The sequence below is a fragment of the Diadema setosum genome, chromosome 16, assembly GCF_964275005.1.
Source record: "Diadema setosum chromosome 16, eeDiaSeto1, whole genome shotgun sequence".
NCBI classification, from domain to species: domain Eukaryota; kingdom Metazoa; phylum Echinodermata; class Echinoidea; order Diadematoida; family Diadematidae; genus Diadema; species Diadema setosum.
In genome coordinates, this window is record NC_092700.1 from 7,851,337 (window position 1) to 7,871,978 (window position 20,642).

Genomic DNA, 20,642 nt, shown 5'->3' on the forward strand with positions numbered 1-20,642 from the left:
TGCAGAAGTGTCATTTTTTTTTTCTTTGCTCTACAATTACAATGTATAAACGTATGAAAAAGAAATAAGGCTTTGATAACATGAGTTCAGAGTCCGATAGCATAATATACCCAATCGTGGTTGATATATAATCAATTACCGATAATCAACCAATCGGGCCTCAGCAATTCACCGATCTCTCGCAATATTTAATTGTATGCAGCTTGTTCGAAATTACGCTGTAGTAATTAGGGTAATTATGGCACGATGAATCCTCGTGTAACTTTCTCCGTAGCCTCTTATACTGAATATTCTGGAGGACGCTTCAGGAAGGCAAGTTGTATAATGCGATGGAATTTATTCTGCACTTTGGTCTAAAAAGACTCAAGAGGAAAATATATTGTCCTGTCTATTCGCGTCAGCCTGACAAGTTTCTAGGTAGTCCCTTTCGATGTATTGTATATAAGCATAAATGATATTCCAAATGGTGGACAAGTAGAAGACACATTTTTTAGCTCTTCTGAGAAATTGGTTTCGGCTTTAAGTCAAGCAAGACTCCACTGATTGAAAAGCTGGCCAGGACCTCACAGCAATTATAGTGATTGCCTACATTCAATTGAACAGACATTCAAATTGAGATCGTTATGTTGGCTTTCATGGGAAACAGAGCGACTATAGAAAAAGCTTCAATGATAGGCGATTCCACGAATTTCCATAAAAGACGTGGAGGTGGGAGATTTCAGCATGAGCCTTCGCTGCCGTGCGAGTATTTTGATCGATTTCAAACCATCGATTCTGAGCACCATTTTGCGGCACTACACTGCAAAAAGTCCGGTGTCAAATATGAAACACCGAGCTGGTGTTAAATTTCCGGTGCTCATTAATGGTGTTACATTAACACCTGCGGGTGTCATTTCAAAATATAGAATTGTTTTTTGATAGTTTCTTAGTTACTGAATTTCTTGTTAATTCTGAACTTCAACAAGACGATGAAGAATTTTCGGATAAAGTACTTGATTTTTGAAAAAAATGTGTAAACACATTTACACCACAGTAACACCAGTTGGTGTGGTCTCCTATTGAAGCTGGACGGGTGTTATACCATTAAAATTAACACCACCAATATCAAATCAACACCATGCGGTGTCATTAATGAATTAACTCTAGCGCAGTGTCAAAAATATCACCATCTACAGTGTCAAATTAACACCACGAAGTGCCAGGTGAACAATTTTAACACCGTCACAATACATTTTCTACACCTGTGAGTGTGGTCCTCTATTGAAGATTGATCGGTGTTAGATTTAACACCCATGGTGTTAAATCTAACACCGATGTTTTTACAGTGTAAAGTGAAGAGCTTCCTAATAGCGTGAATAGCATGGATGATAAATGAAATGAAATGAAATGACGCAAGCAATGTTTAGGAGATGCGTTGCGAAAAAAAAAATCACGAAAATCTGTGTTTTAGAAAACAATGCAGTGGGCTGCCGTATCTTTCCGAAAACGAAACCTTTTACACTACAAAAAGTATAAGGTGTTACTGTAAATATGAAACACCGAGCTGGTGTTAAATTTCCGGTGCTCATTAAATATGGTGTTAGATTAACAACTCCGGGTGTCATTTCAAAATACACAATTGCTTTTTGAATAGTTCCTTACTTACTGTTCTTCTTGCTGATTTGAATTTCAACAAGACGATCAAGAATTTTCCGATAAGTAGGGGGCCTACTTGATTTTTTTTTTTAATGTGAACACATTTACACCACAGTAATACCAGTTGATGCGGTCTCCTTTTGAGGCTGAATGGGTATCATACCATTGGCATTAACATCAGCAATATCAAATCAACACCATGAGGTGCCTTTATTGAATTTAGACCAGTGAGGTGTCAAAAAATATCACCAGCTCCAGTATCAAATTAACATTTATTATAATGAAATAGCCATCATAATCTCTGCACGGCTGTATGCAGCCACCAGCTGTTTGAAGCACCTCTTCAATTCCCTCTTCAATTTCCTCTTTCGTGTCCTTGATCAGCGTGTTGGCATTCTCTTTCTTCTTTCCTTCCTTCCTTCCATTTTTCCATCTATTTTGTCGAGTCGTGTCATGTTGCTGTGTGTCTCCTATTTTGTTCCGTCTTGTCTTAAATTATACTTGTGCTAAGCATATGCAAATAAGTATTTCATTAGATTTTTCTTGAGGGGTTCACAATCTACAAGCTTGCTTTTTAGTGGACCTCTCAGTTCTTTTTTTTTTTCCAACTGAAACATAACCTTGTATTTTTTTTTTTGCGTATACATGCATGTAACTTTTATTATTGTATCATTTGATATCATTTGCAAGATGTATGTACACGATTGTGATATGATTCCTAATTTATACTGTGTTATGTTCTGTTGGAAAGAGGAAAAGAATAAAAATGAAATGAAATGAAATGAAATGAAATGAAACACCACCAAATGCTAGGTGAACACTTTTCAACACCATCACAACATCTACACCTATATGGGTATGGTCCTCTATTGACACTTGATCGGGGTTAGATCGTCTACCATTGTAATGTGTATAATACACGTGTACGGTATATTGATCTACGCAAGGATTTTGGAGAAAAGGTTATCACATATCAGTGTTTTGCTTTATGCAAGTTTGTAGAAAAAGTGCAACGACCCGGAAGTACTGATCAGCATCAAGAATCTATAAGAAGTGTATTTACCGTATTATAGACCACTCGAGACGTGACAATCGTAACTTGACTTCCGCAATTATTGTGTAATCCGAGGTCATGGGCCTTTGCTATTGTTAGGACATTCTACGAGTGGTCAGAGCGATTCAGAGCGGAAAGGAGACGAGATGTATCAAGGGCGCTCCAGTCAAGTGTAAAGCTGCTCAGTGCAACCTCACCAAACAGATGCACCAGAAAGACGTTAATCCTATACATTTCTGCCACGCCGAGACACAGAGAAAATCTTTCACCTCCGCTGCGGTAATCGCGAAATGAAACGACGCGATGAAGAGAACGTACGATCGATATCTGGATCACATAGTATCTCCTCAACTGAATTTAAAAGGATGGTAAAATATTTGTAGAGATGAGGATTGGGCTTTTAAAGGTCCTGTTTACCTTTGGGAGCAGCGATTTAAAATGTTCAAGATATCACTTTTGATGCATATGTGTAGGCCAGTTGTATCACAAAACATCCTAGCATTTAAAGTTTTTGCAATAAAGCATATAATCACTATTTTCTCATTAAACCATAACTGTAAACGGTTTAGTCTGGAAACATTTTTATCATAACTATTATTCACATTTTGTATATTTAACAAAACTCAACATCGATTATACTGGTTCAAATTTTTACATTGGTCGTTTCTATCCCTAATTCACATTTTAGAACTATTTTGGAGCATTATTGATAGGTTTTTGTATCATCTGCAAATGGTAAATTATGCCTTTAAGTTATTGCGAGATACTAAAGAAACACTTATGAAATGTCACAGAGCAAGCAATTTTAAAAGGAATTCAAAGTCTATTTGTTGAAAATCGGCTTTGAAATGAATGAGATATTCACAAACAAAGTAAAACAAAGCGATCCTAATAAAAGGTGTGTCCCACCTTTTACTAGGATCCCTTTGCTTCGGATATTTCAGCTTTTTTCAAAATGAATTTCATAAAATTAACTTTGAATTTCTCTAGAATTACATGCTCTTTCATATTTCTTACACCTCACACACAAAAAGGTTGAACTGAAGTTCCATCTTAGCCAAAAGTATATCATCCCTTTAAGTGAAAATGTTGTTTAAATCCTTCTTGCTCGAACGCCCCCCCCCCCCGATAACAATGATGATGATGATGATGATGGTGATGATGATGATGATGATGATGATTTTATTTAAAACAAACGTTGCAATGAAAATTACGTGGCATGTGTAAGAAACAAAAACGTTCAAAGTGAAAGAAAAAAATCAAGAGATGAATGAATCTAGCAAAGAGAGGATTGCTAATGCAGAAAGAATATTTCATACGATATTTGGATATTTAAATAAATGAAATAAATAAGACAAACGCCTATAGGTAAGGCTACACTCTCCACTCTTGTCAATCTCAAATTGGTAAAGGAGTTTCGTGCCGAGGAGGTGTCAAAATGGTCTAATGTACATAACCTCGCTGGACGTGACTTTGCATGAAGTCCCAGTTCATCCGTCGTTGACTTTTGATGGAGAAAAATCTTACAGTACTCTGTGAAGAGCTCTTGCACTATGATAAATTCAATAGTAAAAGATGGTTGTTTCCACAATTTAAATCAGCATACGATATTTAGCAGTGATGTTATAGCTTTCAAATAAAAAGAAAAAAAAAAGAAAAAAGAAAAAAGAAAAAGCTTTTATCTAGAGTGGTGCCCGAATTTCAAATGCATTGAAAGTTTCTGTACCGAACGGAGTTCTCTGTGCGTTTTTGAATGTCCTCTTTTGAAAGCATTTTCCATTGTCACCGACTGTTGTTTCCATTCATCGGATTTCAACTTTAAGACAGCCTCCGGTAACGGTATTTGTTCGGAATAACTGAAAACGTTCTCCAGGGGCAGTTTTACGCTTATGTAACTTTATGTCGCTATAAGATTACAATATTATGGTTACCGTTGTATTAGCATAGCTCTTTCTATTTAGGTTAACATAAAATTAGTGTCTGCTGATTACGCATAATATTGTGTTGATAATGTTCACATGAAGAAAAAAAAAATCACTGCGATGTGAATTCCATTTGTTTGTCTATTAGTAGATGAGTGTCTTACTTTATATATGGACCTATTACACATGGACATTCATCATTTCCTTAATTAATGCATGCCTTTGTCTATGTCAAAAGTGTTACAAACAATGCATTTTGAACATTCTTCCCTGCATTGATCGTAATGAACTCCGCCGCCGGCAAGCCGGAGCAAAACACAACGCAGCTTTGAAAAATCTATAAACTAAATGCGCAGAAGGTAACAACTGTCTTAAATCAAAGAAAATGCATGTGCAGATATGGCATGTATGGTATGTATTGGTATATCACCGCTCAGACATTTCCATTGGCGAAATACACGTACTTTTGAAGAGATAGCTAAGTTTTGGCTAATTGATCATGATTTGTTATCTCATTTTCCACCTTTTCCGCACATATTTCCAGAGTAAAAACAGATAGCAAGGGAAGAGAATATGTTTGTCTTACTATTAAGCAAAGTCATATGTGTGAGCGCTAGCGAGCGAATCGGTAATGTCCAATCCAATGAAACGAGATCAGTCATGTTCTGAGGTTTGCTGCTTCTCATCATTGGCGTTTATTCAAAGGGGTTTCAGTCTGAAAAGGCACATCAGCCAAATAAGACCAGAATTAGGGAAATAATTCTTTTGTCAGTGACAATGCATTATTATGCAATCATCATTTTTGAGACACCTGTATGTACTCATTAAGATGGGCATTGTCAGTGGTGGTGGCGGATCTCGTACTTCAAAGTGGTAGGTTTCGTTGAATTTCCATTCGTTAGTAGGTCCATGTTTTATAGTTCGCTATCTTTCATTATTCTCCGTTAAGAGTTGTGTGTGTGCATGTTAGTGTTTGTGCGTGTGTGTGTTTGCTTGTGTGTGTGTGTGTGTGACCCAAATATATTGTACTGTATGCTTGAAAAATGATTTAGCAGCACAAGAAAGAAGAATACAGCTGCTTTTTTTTTGTTGTTGGTAATATTAATTTTATTGTTAATATGGATTTGATATTGAATGAAACTCAAATAAAGAATATTATAAAACAAAGTGTGTGTGTGTGTGTGTGTGTGTGTGTGTGTGTGTGTGTGGATGAGAGGAAGGAAATAGATACTAAATAATACACTGCACTGATAAGTATTATGGATCAAGCGATAGAGCGATAAGAGTCATGCACTCATACAAAGATGAAAAAAAACAGATGGATGGCTCGAGAGATACAGTAGATCGATTGTGATGTTGATGATAGAAAGATACAGATAGATAGATGAATAGATAGAATGATTTATAAGTACATATCTTGATAGAGAGATAGATAGATAAGTAGATAGATAGATAAACAAATGAATAGATAAATAAATATGTAGATATGTAGATAGATAACTAGATAGATTGATAGATAGATGAAATATAAATATATAAGGAAGTAAATACTTGACGATAGGCGGATGGATAAATAGATATCTAGATAGATTATGAATGGGTGAATGGAATATAGTAGATAGTTATGTTTTACTGGAAAGCATAACTATCTACATAACTATCTGGTTTTGCAGTAGTGTTATGTTTTGCTGGAAAAAGAAAAGAATGAAATAAATGAATTGAATAGAATTGAATAGATAGATAGACAAACAGATTACATCCTAATCTATTAGAATCCAGTTGCGTCACGTTGATTCATTCGGAAATATATTTCCCTAAAGCAGGAGTCGGACAGATTATTTTGCCCTCTTTTCCTCTCGTCTTCAAACTGCTGGTGCAAGATACTTCAGACCTCTATGCACTTATAAGAAAACTACTCACATTACATGGGTATTACGTTCTCTCCACTGCATGGCTTACCGTAAAAAGGGAATTATCTTCCAAATCGCTCATCATCATTGTTTATCATAACTATAGTCCACTCAACGGCACCTGAGTATCTTCAGAACTCTTTGTATTGTTATAATCCTTCCGCAAGCTTCGATCACAACGGACCTTTTACATTTCATATACCTAAAGTTAAGCATCTTATAGAGAACCCGTTCGTTTTCCCACGTTGGATCAACAGTTTGGAATGATATCCTTGTCCCCGTTTGATGGTCATCCTCATCGTTTAAAACGTCTCTAAAAACATGTCTTCTCAGTATAGGGGAAAATAATTTCACAAACATTTTTCTATTTCTTTTCTTGACCTTCAAGCCTAAAAGCGGTACGAGCATCTCTTAGATGGATTGTCGTGCTTTAGAAATCTATACTATCATTATTATAATCATTAATATTATTATCATTATCATCATCATCATCATCATCCTCATCATCATCATCGGTATCATCATTTTATTATTACATATTATTATTATTATTATCATTATTATTATTATTATCATTATCATTATTAGCAGTAGTAGTAGTAGTAAGAGTAGTAGTAGTAGTAGTAGTAGTAGTAGCAGTAGTGGTAGTAGTAGTAGTAGTAGTAGGAGTAGTAGTAGTAGTAGTAGTAGTAGTAGTAGTAGTAGTAGTAGTAGTACTCACTGTAGTAGGAGTAGTAGTAGTAGTAGTAGTAGCAGTAGTAGTAGTAGTAGTAGTAGTAGTAGGAGTAGTAGTAGTAGCAGCAGCAGCAGTAGTAGTAGTAGTAGTAGTAGTAGTAGTAGTAGGAGTAGTAGTAGTAGTAGTAGTAGTAGTAGTACTCACTGTAGTAGGAGTAGTAGTAGTAGTAGTAGTAGTAGTAGTAGTAGCAGTAGTAGTAGTAGTAGTAGTAGTAGTAGTAGGAGTAGTAGTAGTAGTAGCAGCAGCAGCAGCAGCAGCAGCAGTAGTAGTAGTAGTAGTAGTAGTAGTAGTAGTAGTAGTAGTAGTAGTATATAAGTAGTAGTAGTGGTACTATTATATCGCTTGATATTCCAGACTGGCACTAAGTGAGGGTTAGAGATAGAAAGATACATAGACGGTTAGTCAAAGCGAAAAGAAGACAGGGAGAAACAGACAGGGGGGTATCTATACGACTCTGTTAGACCAGTCGTTATACATGTTATAGGGCTCACACGGGTAAATAATTCCCCATAGAGACGTGTGTTGAAATGCAAATTTCAAAAAATTCTGTGAAATAGCTGGGAGAAAAGAGGTGTTTCATCTTCACTAACCTGGATAAGTGAGCTATACCCCTGTCATCCATCAAATTTGATTTACACCTGTTAAAAGAAGTCGACTGCCTCGGTAGGGGTTATACAATGTCATAACCTTCGAGCGGGAGATTATTATTGTACCCCCTAAACAATGCCAAAGAACCGAACGAACCAGAATTGTTTATCCACCACACACATCAGGAGTAAGATACTAAAAAAAAAAAAAAAAAAAAAAAAAAAAATCATTTCCTGAAAGACATTATGTTCATTCCTTCTGCATCATATCATGGTGTAGAATACCCCTCTTCTTATTTTCCTCTCAATTTATCTTCCTTTCTCTCACTTCTATCATATCCCTAACTACAAAATATATTGAATGTGTATAATACATTTTTGTTTTGTTTTGTTTTGTTTTGTTTTGTTTTGTTTTGTTTGTTTGTTTGTTTGTTTGTTTGTTTGTTTGTTTGTTTGTTTGTTGTTGTTTTTTTGGGGGGGGGGGGAGATAATGCTTCTGTACGTGTCTATGTGTAAGTGTTATCTGCTGGACGTCCCAGTCAAGCTTTTCATATAGCTATGACGATTCACACAAAATGTATATGACATATCCCATGTACAAACAGTGTGAATATTTGTGTGCAATGTATGTGTAAGCATTTTATGAATAAATCAAATCAAATCAAATCAAATCAAATCAAATCAAATCAAATCAAATCAAATCAAATCAAATCAAATCAAATCAAATCAAATCAAATCAAATCAAATCACCCTATGCCATCACCTTATTAAAATTATGCCCTGCATCGTACATAGCCTTGCTTACAATAGAAAATTGATTCATGTTCGTAGACTGGCTACGTACGCTTTCCTCTGAACGAAATAAGAAACTATGAACATTGCTTCCCTTCATTCTTTCCTCCTTTTCTCGTACTTCATCTCTTTTTCTTCTGTTGTCTTTGTCCCCTTCTTCCATATACTCATTATGGTGAAAATACTAATCATCATTGTCATATTTTATCATTATTATCATTGATATTTCATCATCATCATCATCATCATCATCATCATCAATCACCATCGTCGTCATATTATCATAATGATCATCCTCATAATTATAATCAACGCAATCTGCGCCATCATCAATATCATTAATAATGATAATGATACTGATACTACTACTACTACTACTACTACTACTACTACTACTAATATTATTGTCATTATCAATTATTATTATCATTAATACTATTATTAATAGTATTATTAATTATTATTATTATTATTATTATTATTATTATTATTATTATTATTATTATTATTATTACTATTATTGTTATTATCATTATTATTATTACTATTACTATTATTATTATTATTATCATTACTGTACTATCATCATCATCATCATCATGTTCTTATCAGGGGAATACCAGTCTTTTCTTTTTAATAGATATAGAGAGAAATAGAGAGAGATTCTCATTAAAAGAAAACTTAGAGCTAGCTCTTCTTTTATTGAATTCATATATTCAAACTATTGTATTTGTGAATTCCTAATATATAGGCCTACCTTGTTTAATATTGCTATTTTCTTTTCTTCCATAATCAATCAATCAAAAAAAAAACAACAACAACAACTCTATCTTCGCTTCAGTGGGTACTGTGCCTTAATTTCCAAATTAAGAAATTACAATTATTTTGTCTCAAAATGAACATAACATTTTTAAAACAAACTTTGTTCTACCCGAATTTCATTTAAAAAGCCCCAAAACTGACCACTCCAGTAACTCCAGTTCCTTTTCTTGATATCCTTCAGATCAAAGTTATATGTATATTTATATAATATATATATATATGTATATATATATATATATATATATATATATATATATATATGTGAGATATGAGAAAGGAAGGAGAAAATCAGTGCGTAGCTTTGACATTATTATTCCTCTTACTGTTCCTCCTTTTCGGAAAAGTATGTATATATATATATATACATACATATAACTTTGATCTGAAGGATATATGTATATATACATACATAGACTCTTCCTGATTGAAAAGAAGAAGGAAGAATTGTTTACTACAAATCCAGATTTAAAAAGCTGCTTGGTAGCACAGAAGATATTGAAATTCTCTGTATTTATTTATTTTAGTTCCTATCATCCGGTAAATTAATGTTACCCTTATACCTCATAGACGTAAGATCTTCATTTTTACATTATTTAGATTTGAACTAATCTCAATATCTTTTATTTGTTATGTATAAGACCTTTTCGAATCCTTTATACAAAAGTACCAGTCTCTTGACTTAATGTTTATAGAAATGAAGTTTCTGACCTTTCTAATTGTTCCAAAATGAAACCCTTTTATCACGTTTTCTTCATAGTGTGAGCTAAATTTTCAATGGCGAATAGGAATGAATACGGTGAAAGGGGGTCCCCCTGAATCCCCTGACGCTTTATATCGAAGGATCGTAAAGCGCTTCATCCGTTCACGCCATGATACACATCCACACTATAGCAGACCTTACCATTCCGTACCCAACACTTCAGTCCGGCTTTGCCACGTGTGCAAACAACCTCTATGACCATGGTGACAGGTCCTGATTTGTGCTCGTAGATCCTTAGAACCATAGCCGTCCTAAGCCCGTAATTGCACGCAATTGAGAATGCGTAATGATAATTGCGAAGGGGTAATTGCGCTCGCTGTATGGACTACTGATGTGTTTACTTCAAGTGTGTCATCAACATTAACATCAACAACAATAGAACAGTACCTGTACCAGGTCAGCTATTATCTGTCGGTCGTTGTGTTTACGTAGATGATTGGTTTACCTTGCTTGCTCCTCTTTCTTCTTAAATAGCATGTCTTTTCAAAATATTTGCTGCCAGACAGCTGCCTCGTCCATGAAGGGCGGGATTAAATATCGAATTGCTAAACTTTCTGGTGCATGGAAAATTTCAACTGAGTCACTTAGTAATTACATTGCCTGTGAAAACATTTAGATGACTTTCTCTCCTTTTTCTTTAATCCAATCCAATTCGATTCAAATCAATTCAAAATTTATTCCAATTTTCGATAAAAATACTTTATTATCATGCACATCACTTTCTTTTTCAACATGCTCTTTTGGCACTGTTTCCAGCCAAAAGATCGTAACTTATGTTTATCAACTTCTGCTCATAATAATGTCCATGTAATGCCAGTTCGATGGGATGGGCATTACTATTCTACTAAAACTGAAGGGTGACATGCTTTATGTATTTTTATTTTACTATCCTTATACATAATATAACAGGTGTTTGTGTGTGTGTGTTTTGGTTTTTTTTTGTGTGTGAGTATGAATGTTTGTAGACATACGCCAGGATGATTTTGAAGTTACAACCTTTTTACACACACACACACACACACACACACACATGCACGCACGCACAAAGGAAAGAAAGGGGGAAGGACGTCGAAATTGGAAGTAATGATAAGAAAAAATATTAGATATCGAGAAGGAAATAGCAATATAGATAGAATGAGGGAGGGAGAGAGAGAGAGAGAACGAAGAAATATATACTAGGCGATATAATGGAAGGAGAAGAGAACCGTGGATCGAAAGTAACGACAAAGTACACTTGTAGATTGCAATGTGGCAGGGGTATCGTAGACGGAACTGAAAAGAAGCGATAACAGGCATACTCTTTTCGTGATCCGTGTTCCGTATAGCTCGTCGAGGGTTCCATCCGTTCCCCTCTTTTGAAAGGAAAAATGCGATAGTGCAGTGATTGTCAGGGATAAATGGATATTTCTCTGCTGCTATGGATCAACTTGAGCATCATGAAATGAAGTCATACAGATAATCTTTTCATACGTCATGAACGCCAAAAAATCGCCAGTGTCATCTTGCATGCCAGAAAAGGTTTGTTAATCTTGCACCGAAGTAGTAGATAATGGAAACACCACATAAAAAGTACTGTGCCGATGAAAGAATCTCAAGTATACTTTTTAAGAAAGTTAAAATTTGCTTGTTATACGATAGTTGCCACTTGAGTCTTTTTTAAGCCACTTTTTGGCCATCGTCTGCAGGCCTATAATGGTTGGCGTCTAGCAGACAACACTATAATAGATAGACAAAGTAATGTGTGTGTGGGCGTGTGTGTGTGTGTGTGTGTGCGTGTGTATTTGTGTGTCTGTGTGTATGAGGTTATAGGCTTGTCATTTCTATCACATGAGACGATACGCTCATCGAAATCTAGACAAAGTACATTGTATTGAAGGGGGAAGTAAAGAAGGCGCACTTGAGTCTGGCGTGTAGTATACATTCTTCGTTCGATTTACGACACGTCTGGTAGTCGCGCGGAAAGGAGTACAACGTTTATAATCCCTTGCATGCGCTTTAATTAGGAAAATCTTTGGGAAAAAAATTAATTGGATGCAACAATTAGATTCAATATATCAACATTTTACCGATGTATTGATTTAACAATCAATTCACCCGTTTTATGGTTTCAATAACAAATCCATGCTCCCAATAAGGAGACCATTTCCTCTCTTTTTGTTTTTCTGTCGTTAGATACAGGTTAGCATACATACGTTTTCCGACAAATTGCTGGAAATTTCCGCCAGCGAGCCGCGCGCCGCGCCGCGCCGCGCCGCGCCGCGCCCGCGACCCGACTGTTTAGCAAAAGCCAGATGGGTGTGGAGGGAATAGGATAAGAAGAGATAGGTTGATTAATATGAGGAGTGTTAATCATGGAGGAGAGGCAGATTAGACGAGGGAGGTAGATGAAAGGTGAGAGATGGATCAGAGTGAGGGATACTGGATCAGGGGGCTGAATTTGTAATTGGGGAAAGAGATGAGAGGCTATACGGCGAAAGATTGGAGGGTTGAGAAGGATTAGTGGAGGGAAGTGGATTACAAGAGGGGAAGATTAGAGAGCTGGAGGTGAGGAGGAAAGTTGAGTATGAGAGCCAATCAAGTTGAGCGTGCACCACGGATCAGATGATGGACGTGAGGCAAGAGGCGAATTTAGGGAACGAAGTAATCAGACATTTGAAAAGAGGTTACAGTGTTCGTTATTCTGAAGGTATATATAATTATTATTTGGAAGTTTCATTTATCCGAAAACGGAATGAGGTTCGTTATTCCAAAGGTTAGTTAATCCGAAAACAAAATAATTTTCGTAATTCAAAAGGTTCCTTAGTAAGCCGTGCTTTTTTTCTTTTGTTTTTTCATTTTCGGAATAACGAACCTGAGGATTAACGCCATATTAATGTACGTATCAACGAATCTATTTCATTTTCGGATTAACGTGCATCTAGGTATGATGGAATTTGTGTGATTCGAAGCATCAAACCTTCGGAACAACGAACCTAATTACATTGTCGGATTCATGAATCCTCGGAATAACGAATCTTCGGAATAACGAACGTTCGGAATAACGAACATCACCTGTGAGAATTAGAATAATTGGAGGATGGAAGTGTGTTGGGTGTGAAGGGATTAGAGGAGGGACATGAATGTGGTGTGGTAGAATGAGGGATGAAGAGAAGAAGGAATTTGAGGAGAGAAATGGGTCACAAAGAATTAGATGTTGTTTAATTGTGTGATCCCCCCCCCCCCACAAGGTTCGTTAATCAAAAAAAAAAAAAAAATGAAATGAGGTTCATAGTTATTTCGAAAGACATAAGATCCCTATACCAAAGATGTTCGTTTGTCTGAAAATGAATAGGAATATAGGGTGCTCATAAACTTTATTTCGAATATTATTGTGGGATTTAATATTCTGAAGGTTTGTTATTCCAAAGGCTTTTTTTTTTTTAAATCCGGAATTGAAAAAGGTTCGTAACGATATCGAAACACACTAATTATCCATACATATAAAATTGGATATCATGCTCGTTAATCTGGAAACGAAATATGACGTTTACTCAGAAGGTTCGTTTATGGAAAATGAAATATGGTTAATGAGTGAAATTATGAAAAGAAAAGCAATGAAGGTGCAGTACTAACGTACCTTCGGAATTACGAATTTCATTTCGTTTTCTGATTAACGAACCTTCGGAATAGCGAACTGCATCGGTAATAAACACATCAATTTTCTCTTATGACTGCATTTGAATTGCAACAGCGCGTCAGCTAGACATCAACATGAAAGAAAAATGAAAGGTTTTGTGAGATCCTCTTAAAAGTACAGTACATATACAAACATTTTACCAGTGTATTTGTAGTAAGGACACATGTAATATTCTATAGAGCTTCCGCCATATTTCTTTTCTTTTATTTTGTCGTTTTAATTCGTCTTGATGTTGACGTTGGATTGAGATGATACAGCTTTGACTCTTGGTCCAGAGTGCTGTTGCGTCTCACCATCTTAAAGGTAGGGGATACCTTTTACAGACCTCCCAAAATGCAGCAAAACATTAAATATGAAGCCAGGGGACTTGAGCTGATGTAATAACATATAGAGTGTGTGGCAAGAATGTATATTGAAATGTTTGTAAGTTTTGATGAACTTTCTTCACAAAATATACATGATGGACACACATGCAGTGCATGGGTCTGCAAAGGTAGCCTAGTAATGTACTGGAATTTACGGTGAGCCCCGAAAAAAATTCAATTCAAAATCTAACGGTCAATAAAAATGTACTAAATGTTACCTTCCACTTTCAATACTTAATGGGAGTTTCTAAAATGATACTCTCTTCAACATACCACTGTATTTATACAACTCTTCATTTAAGGCATGCAAATGGGATTCCCTACCTTTAAGCTGCAGTTGAGATAACATATTGGAATTGTGTTCCTTGCGTGGGAATGATTGTTCTTTCACGCAATGACGTCGTATTCATGTACTAAAACCGTTGAACTGTGAAAGTACAATGTAACCCTGGGGCATCGTAAATGACGGTAAACAAGCTTCCAGAGGGTCATGCTTGATATTGTTTGTCCTCCATTACCAGGGTATGTTAATAAAGTATGTTTCTATCTGACTAGCTGTGATGGAAAGGATGCATTTCTGTTATTGGGAGAGACACACACTGTATACTGACACGAGTGGTTCCGTAAAATTTACCTTTGATAGGTGTAACTGTACATAATGTGTTTGCTTTCAGCTACAGCACCCATATCAGTGCAAGTTCTGAAAGACTTCAGTGGTTGCATGCATAGAATATGACATTAATTGCAATTATATATTGACTTCTCCGATGAAACACGATGGAAATATGTCTACAAAATCAATCAAAAATGCTAGAATGTTGTGATTAAAATAAATGTTGCGATAACATTGCCGATGTTTGTATCATTTCATGTTTATTTTTTTTTCTTTATCCAAATCCACCCCCCCTACACTGACATCTTTAATTTCGTAAAGTTATCAAAAAGCCTAAAGTCGAGCGAGATATTTTGCTTATGCACATTACCTTCATGCACGAAATCATATCATCAAGGCAGGTTCCACTGTAGACTGCAATGCGATAACAAATATGTTCGTTTTCAATGTCACCGAAATAAGCATTTGTGATTTTATGATTATTCATGAAATGCCTGTAACAGACACGTTATGTAACATGTTCAAATTTTCAGCATGCTTTGCTCACAAAAGTTCCCCTTAACAACCACAAAGCTTGCCGTGGGCTTGCCCTACCTAGCAACAACTGAATACATTCCTGCCAAGATAAAACTTATAAAGAGCATGTAAATGAAATGCTTCGGTACTAGGCTGTATTCTAGGAAAAGAAATACATCATAGATTATTGTAATACATTAAAGAAACGGTATATATTGACCAATGCATTAACTCAAAAAATCAAGGCAGGTTTTATAATAGTTACATTCAGACGGTGATCGAGGATGACCTAACTTTGAGGATAAGCACTATGGTGCGCCAAGTGTCTCACGGTCGACTTCGCAACGAAATGACTGATTTCGTAACGAAATTGACCATGCGACACTTAACTGGCGCCCCATGGAGCTTATCCTAGAAGTAAGCTTATCCTTGAAATTAAGGATCACTGTCTGAATGTAACTACAGTCAAACCTGTCTATAGCGGCCACCCAAGGGAAACGGAAAAAGTGGCCGTTATAGACAGGTGGCCGCTATAGACAGGTAATCCAACATAGTGTGCATTGCTTCGTATATCATCGTTGTATCCTTACATGTGCATGTATGTGTATACGTATGCACACACCGTGTGTTTCGTGCATTTAACCATGCCGGTGTATATGAAATTGTTGCACAGTAGTATGTGTATTGCCGTGAAGAAAGCTTTACACTACTGCATTATTACGATTGAATGAGGGATGAATGCAGCGATGGCGATCAATGAACGTTGCCCGCACGGCTAAAAAGCAGAAAAACACGCTGAATCATCGGCTCGGCTACGTCTCCATTGGGTTTTTGGCCACTATAGACAGGTTAAAGTCGACCGCGGGGAAACAAAATTTGTGGCCGCTGGCCGCGTTAGACAGGTGGCCGCTATACACAGGGTCTTTAACAGGGCTTTTCTCTCGGGGGATTTTTCAGTGGCCGCTTTAGACAGGTGGTCGCTATAGACAGGTGGCCGCTAAGGCAGGTTTGACTGTATAGACTAACACGTCAGAACCTTTCAATTATGGTGGCTATTTCTATTTGGAAAATGTTCCAGGATAAGCCAGTTCGCAGTTCCACTTTGCTCATGAGCAGAAAACAGGTCATTCGTACCAACAGGCATTTTGGTTTTTAAATCACTTGGAAAAGCATCTGTGATGTTATGATTATTCATACAGTCATATAATCCTTATAAATGCTGCTTTCACCTGAAAGCAAAAGTGGTGTTTGACAATATCAATACATCAATAGAAAGAGATTGTTAATACATTCAATGCAAGATGATGAAATGGATGCTTTCCCAAGTGTTAATATGTTATTGACGGATCGTTCTGGTCATCTAGTCTACGCAAGTTTATTCTTTGTTTTTTAACAGGATTGAATGATGAATCCCATAAATTGTTACGGAAAGCTACAAGTTGTGCATTATATCGCTCTGAAAACGAGGGAAGTGCCCCAGCCGACTGAGAGAAAAAGAAAGGTCATTCGGACCAATGTGCCCATGAGCAAACTCCGAACGAGCTTATTGGGAAGAAAAGGTGTGGGAGTATAATACCAACTTGTCTTAAAGGGGCATGCCGGACGATTTTCCTAATTTCACATAATGTAGTACATAAATCGACAGCTCCATGTATAGATTTGTGGAATTTATTGTGGTCCTTGAGCAGAGAAACCAATACTCTGAAAATCTTAAACAAATTACACTGAACAGTTCTGATGCCATAGGAGCCTCACATATTTCAGAAATGTAGCAGTGTAAGTCCAATCTGTGTAGAATCTATGCATGCCTTCTTCTTTCTTCTTTTGTTCTACTTTCTTGAGCCCAAACTCATGCATTCTTATGGTGAGGCTGTCATGCCATCATCCTTGTTCATTGCAATTTGTTATGAATTTTGAAAACATTCTTGTTCCTCACCCCCATTTTGAAACTCTGTACTCAGTATAACTAATTTATTGCTGTTCAAATGTAAAAGTCTGAAAATCATCCGGAGGTCCCCTTTAAATGTTGTTATGAGCTATAATGCACCTTTCTCTGGTAAGGGTGTACCAAAAGGTATTGTAATGCTTATTTCGGCTGACATCACTGTGGATAACATCACGGAATAAGCCATTTTCGTAAGGTATTTTTATTAATTGTGAATGTTTCATTCCCGAGAGCACAGAGACGTGTTATTCCATCAATCTGCTCTTTTAAACAATTGCTGCAATCCAGTTTTCATATCTTACCTATTGCTATGTCGGATAACCTCGGACATGCTTTCAGGTTGTCAAGAACAACCTCTGTTTAAGAAGTATGCATAAAATTTGAATATGTTACGAAATCCGCCATTCATTTTTTTTTTTTATTTTAAGGGATGAAGCTTAACGGGTGCCCCCCCCCCCCCCGAAAGAAAAAAACCACAAAAAAAACCAAACAATGTTAAAAGCAATATTGATACAATTATTTCAATCAAACAATTCTAGAATTTGTGATATGACGACCTACATCTATGATCAGTAGAAGTTAGCACTGACACAGGACCGGTTGTGTGTGTGTGTGGGGGGGGGGGAGGGTGGCTCTTATATGTCTCATACTTATAGTTAATGCATTCATTGGGTGATGTACTCGTAAAACGTTCCCAGTTGTCAGAATTATGCGTTCATAAGATAGAATGGCCGCAAAATGTCAATTATAACATATTCTGCAGGAAATGCGGTGACATGTAAAACATATTTATCTCCATAAAATGTTGCAGATAAACCTGAACGAAGATTGAATCGCTTTAGGATACACGCAACCCTCGCATCGCAAGTCACTCTCAGCAGATTCACGAGGATTTTGAAACGGACTGCCAGATGAGGCTATTATTACATGAGATATTACTGAGAAAATCCATTTTCCCGCTGAAATCGAATAATGAGCGAACAGGAGGATTTGAGAGCTGAGCTAACATTTCGTTGGTTGGTTTGTTTAACGACCAATCATAGATAAAACCCATGAGCATTTTGTCTCTAACAGATAAAAAGAATTCATGATTTTGATGTCTGTATGTACTGCTCTGTCTCTGCGAGGTCAATGAGTTGAATTTATTTCAGCCATTCTCTTGATGAATGCGAAAATGACATATGTTTAGCAGTCATACGGGATACCTAGGTCCCGTATCTATATATGCTTCAAGGCACTCAATGCGATAACGTTGCGGTGGCTCACTTTAAAGACCAAGTTAACATGGCTAAAGTGATCGTATATAGTTTTGGTCGAGACCTAACTTCGGTTTTTCTGACATTTGTTGGTGAGATAATGAGAAACCTCGTATGAAATGTGAAAGAGCATGTAATTCCAAGACGGATTCATTTGAAATGACTGAGCTATCCAAAAACAGGGCAATTCTAATAAAAGGTGGGTCACCAAAACAGGACAGTTCTAATAAAACGTTGGACCCACCTTTCATTAGGATCGCTTTGTTTTACTTTGTTTTTTGGATGTCTCGGCCATTCCAAAACCGATTTTCATCTAATTAACTCTGAATTCCTCTTAGAATGGTACGTTCTGTATTATTCCATATGTGGTTTCCTGGTGTCTCGCAAAAAGTGAAAAGCCCAACCCTCATTTACACCAATACAATACCATCCCTTTCGAATGTAATCCAGGCAGCTGCCAGGGGCTAGCGAATGGAGTTCGAGTCAATCGGACCACTCTTTTCTCCCCGGTGCGCTACCGGGTCTCCGAATAGACGACCGCCGAACTCTGCTGACTGTGTACGGATGTTCAAATGAACAAATACAACTACTACAACAACAAGCAACAACAAGCAAATAAGCATCAAAAACAACAACAACAACAACAACAAATAAACAAGCAAACAAATCAAAAAACCACACATATCCACATGCACACACTCACAGACAAGCTTGCGTTCATACACACCCACACTCAAGCACTCATACGTGCATGTTTTAAAATGGGGTGGTAGGTGAGAAATGTTTTTGTCTCGTATTGCACTAATTCAAAACTATATACTAATAATATAAGGGTGGCGTCACAAAGGAATTTAGTTTGGTGTTAAGATCAAATGAGAGTGGGCAGATGTTTCGAAATTAAGCATTTGATGATTACATAATAATCGTGAAAGTATTTTTTTTTTCATTGTCAAAGATTCGTAATTCACATGAGAAAGAGAAAGGAAATTAAATGCTAGTTTTTGATATAATTGTCTGTTTTCGATGGGAAGAAAACATATGACAATCAAAAACACACCGTCGTAAATGAAAAAATCATACGATTCTTTTTGTTGTTGTGTTTCGGTTCAGGTATATGATTCGTAACTTAATAAATAGGGAAACAAAGATCATACAACGTGTATATTAATAAGGTAAGAAATATACAATGTCTGTGTGGGGGGGGGGGGGCGGAGGGGGTAGTTCAAGAATATAACTAGCCATAATACGAAACTTCGATTGTAAATCGATTTGCATGTACGTCCACTATCAAGACTGTTATTACATACTCACTGTAAATAATGAACATTTATGTTTGAAATGCACTGTACTCTACCAATATGCATTGTTATGTATGATTTTCAAGAAAAAAAAAACAACAAACAGAAATAAAATCAAACTGAAACTGAAACTAAACCTGACCATGAACAAGTTACACCTGACTTGGATTATGTTACAAAGAGAATAAAACACAGATAAACATGAGGACTGAGTGGTGACAGCAATATAGGTAGAACTCATCAGTGAAGTTTGATGAAAATTGAACAAACCATTAAAAAAACCATGCGTAATTAAATCTATACTACTACTAATAATAATAATTCACATTTATAAAGCGCATGATAATCAACAAAGGAAGATATGCTTCTGATTGAAAGAGGTAATGAGTTCTAAAGAGGGGGAGCTGATGATGTGAAGGATCGGTTACCATATGTTTGTGTGTTTACAGGATAGACTGACAAAAGAATAATGATGTGATGATGATCGAAGAGTTCGTGTTGGAGTGTGATGATAAATAAGTGCTGTGATGTAAGAAGGAGAAAGATTATTCTGAGCTTTAAAACACATAATAAGTATTTTAAATACAACACGTTCCTCAACTGACAACCAATGAAGTTTATGCAGAATTGGTGTGATAGAGTCCCTAGAGCGTGCACCCACTGTCAATCTAGCTGTTGTGTTCTGAATTCTTTGAATCCGGTTGACATCTTTCTTTGGAAGGCCATACAACAGAACATTACAATTATCGACATGA